Genomic DNA, 4,101 nt, shown 5'->3' with positions numbered 1-4,101 from the left:
AACCCTTGGGCTGCTTCGTCTGCTAGAAACTGGGCAGGGGATGAATAAAAATAAATTTTCATGGCACTCGGTTGCCTTCAGGGAGCATTCATGGGCGGTTTCTCCTCTGATCCTCACAAAAAACCGATGGGGTAAAGGGGCAGACCCTTCTCACCCACTTTGTACAAAGGGAAACGGATGATGCAGACCAGCATCCGAGGGCCAGCAGGGGGTGGAGTGGGATGGAGCCGGAAGCCAGGCCCGTGGGCATCTCATCCAGGGCTCTCCGGTTCCTCTGCGCTCAACAGTCCCCTGACGGGCCCCCTTCTTCTGCCCTTGCCCTGAAGGCTTGATTTTCTCTTCTGAAAATGTGAGGTCCTGTCGCTTGCCTGCTTCCCATCTCTCACGGTGCACAAAACCCTTCCGAATCTGCCCACCCTCCGTCCTTCACTGGCCTCACCCCCCTCCCCGCCCCTCTGCACACTCAGCTCCAGCCACCCCAGTCTCCTTGCTATTGGCTTCTATCTCAGGGCCTCTACACATGCTGCCCTCTCTGCTAGAACACTTCCCAGATATTCTGTGGCTCTCTCCCTCTCTTCCTCAGGTCTTGCCCCCAGGTCACCATATTTCCGTGAGGCCTTTCTTGACCACTCTGTTGAAAAATACAACTCACCACCAACCCCGCACTTCCTTTCCTTTCCTCCATGGCACTTCCCATCAGACATATATACGCTCCTTTTACCTTCCTCAGGTGTTTAGGACTAGAAGAATAGCTCCCGCAGGGCAGGGGGGTTGCCTGCTTTCCCAGCCCTAGAGCAATGCTAAGGGGCATAGCAGGTGCTCCCTAAATTCTAGGGGAACGAATGGCTGTAGAGACTCTGCTCGGAGAGTAAGGCATAGACTGCCCCTTTCTTCACAAGGACAGAGGCGGCTGTGGTGTAATCAGATGTCCCTTGAAAGGCAGCGTGGCGACGGGAACATCTTCATGATACCCATTTGCGGCCAAGCCCCTGCAGGCCAGTTACCTCCTTCACAAGGCTGAGCAACTTAACGTGGTGATCCTCTGGAGATGAATACCTGAGACCCTCCTTTATTCTGGCAGAACACTGTCTCCTGGAAAGTTTCTAAGAACCATGCCTGGTTCTTAGATATCACTCTGTCCTCACCTGTTGGACTTGGTGGGGGGAACGGGAGACCCAGTGGGAGGCCTGGAGAGGACACCAGGTGGGCTGGAGGAGCCCCGGGCGCGCATCCCCAGCACAGCGCCCCCTCCAGGGTCCAGGAGCTCAGTGCAGGCATCCGAGTGTCCAGGAGCCTCGGCTCCCAGTGCACGATGCCCCCTGTGGCCGGTACAGGTGTGTGCACCCCCCACCGGGCCAGGAATGCAGGCTCTGCGCCTGGTCCTGCTCTGGCCGGGTCCAACCCCAGCCCCAGCCGCCCAGGTCCCCTGCAGGGATGAGACGGACGCGGTGGGTGCCAGAGGGGCGCGGGGCGGCCGAGGTGATGGACCCTCTCCACTGAGGCCTCGATTTCCTCAATCAGTACAATAGAAACGTGCTTCTCACACCCATGTTGGCCGCAGCAGGACGCACAACAGCCATTACTCACAACGTGTCCACGCACAGGTGACTGGACGAACAAAATGTGGTTTACTGTGTGTCTCCGACGGAATATTCTTCAGTCTTAAAGAAGAAGGAAGTCCTGACACCCGCTACAACGTGGACAAACCACGTTATGCCGAGTGCAGTAAGCCAGCCACAGGAAGACAAACGCGTCATCCCACTTGTATGAGGTCCCTAAAATAGCCAAATTCATAGAAACAGAAAGTACAATGGTGGGTGCCGGGGGCGGGAGGGATGCGCAACCGGGGAGTGACTGCTGAACGATCGCACAACCTGCGTCTGAGAAGGTGAAACGTTCTGCAGATGGGCTCAGAGCACCTCTGGCCTGTGCACCACACGTGGTCACAAAGGTCAAGTATATGTATCTTTGACCACAATGAAACCATTTTTTTAAACTTTTAAGTTCAGTTGCTTAGAGGAAAATGTGTTTGGGTGCATTCCAGCTGCAGAATCTGTCGGCGGGGTGTTGTTAGACACTTACTGGAAGGGAGGCGTATGGCACAGTGGGCAAGACTCTACGTTCTGGAGACACAGTTCCTGCGTGGAGACCCCCAGATTCTCAGCAGGCAGCCACGGGACCTTTGGAAGGTCAGTGCCTCCAGTGACATACAGCAAGTCCTCCGGACAAGCACTAGCTCTCAAGAACTGTTCTAGAGTGTGCATATATTCACTGAGAACTTTTTCTGGGCATGAAGAACTCGGATGGGAGCAGGAGGGAGCAGCACTGCCCGCAGGGAATGTGTCTTCTAACAGGAGAGTGATCGGAGCCCCCTCCGTCCCTGCCCCCTGCCCACTGGTGAGTAATAATAAATCAGGGTTATATCATGGAAATATCTCCAGGCAGGGGGCAGGAGACCATGACAAGAACACAACTAAAATCAAAATGGTCATTGTTGAAAAAGGATTTGGCTCACACCAGCTGAGGCCCCCTGCCCAAGGTTGGCTGGAGGGGCATCCCCCATGGTCACCCTAAAGGACCACTTCCTGGGCACGCCAGAGGAACTTCATGTGGAGGACTCCCTCTGGCCACTCAGGTCATAGCTGAAATGTTGTCTCCAGGAGCTCTTTCCCCCTCACCTGACCTCCAGTAGCCCTTCCCATACTCTTCCAGTCATTTCTGCTACTTTCTGCAGAGTGCTTAACGGCATTCGATACCATCCTGTTCATTAGTGGCCTTCCCCCCTCCCTAGAGTGAAACTCCCCAAGAGCAAGGATCTTCTGTCTACACCAGATGGACACTCAGGGCACATTCCTGAATGATGAGGCCCAGCCATCTCCACAGTAATCCAGAAGTACACTTGGGTTAGGGGCCCATCCATGGTCCACCAAATCCAGCCTGTCCACTACCTGACATTTCCCACCTAGTGACAGCCACCCATTCAGCCCGAGTGATGGAGATGTCCGCAGAACAGTGTGAGTGGCCGCTCCTGCTGCCCCCCCACACAACCCACCCTTACAGCGAGTCTCAGGAGACCAGAACCAGTGTGCCAACTGCTCCACAGTCCACAGGGAATTATGAGAGCTCTTTAAGCAAAAGAGTGACCCAGATTATTATTTTTTTATTCAAGAGACCCAGAAGAGTCCCCCAAAATCCTGGAAAAGAACAAAGATGAGGACTCGTTTTTGATTTCCAAGCTTACTCTCTGTAGTAATCAAGACTGTGTGATACCGGCACCAGGATAGACATAGATCGATGCGATGGGATTAAGACCAGCAATACACCCTCACATTTACAGTCCATTGATTTTTGACAAGCGTGCCAATACAACGCAATAGGGAAAGAACGGTCTTTGTAACAAATGGCGCCGGGACAAATGGATATTCACATGCAAAAGAATGAAGTTGGACCCTTACCTCACACCATATACAAAAATTAGCTCCAAATGGATCAAAGACCTAAATGTAAGAGCTAGAATGATAAATCTTAGAGGGAAATATAGGCATAAATTTTGTGAGACTGGATTAGGCAATGGTTCCTTAACATATGATACCAAAAGCATAAACAAAGGAAAAACATAGCTAAACTGGACTTCATCAAAATGAAAAGCTTTTGTACTTTCTAAAAGCCATTAAAAGACACTATCAAGAAAGTGAGAATACGGGGGAGCCTGGGTGGCACAGCGGTTAAGCGTCTGCCTTCGGCTCAGGGCGTGATCCCGGCGTTATGGGATCGAGCCCCACATCAGGCTCCTCCGCTATGAGCCTGCTTCTTCCTCTCCCACTCCCCCTGCTTGTGTTCCCTCTCTCGCTGGCTGTCTCTATCTCTGTCGAATAAATAAATAAAATCTTAAAAAAAAAAAAAGAAAAGAAAGTGAGAATACAACCCATAGAGTGAGAAAAAGTTTCCCAAATCAAATATCTATTACCAGATTTGTTTTGAAAATACATGAAGAACTCTCACAATTCAATAATAAGATAATCAATCTAATTTTAAAATGGGCAAAAGATCTGAATAGAGGTTTCTCCAAAGAAGATACACCAATGGCTAACCAGCATATGA

The sequence above is a fragment of the Ursus arctos genome, unplaced genomic scaffold, assembly GCF_023065955.2.
Source record: "Ursus arctos isolate Adak ecotype North America unplaced genomic scaffold, UrsArc2.0 scaffold_2, whole genome shotgun sequence".
In the NCBI taxonomy this organism is placed as follows: domain Eukaryota; kingdom Metazoa; phylum Chordata; class Mammalia; order Carnivora; family Ursidae; genus Ursus; species Ursus arctos.
Note: the sequence above shows the minus strand (reverse complement) of the source record.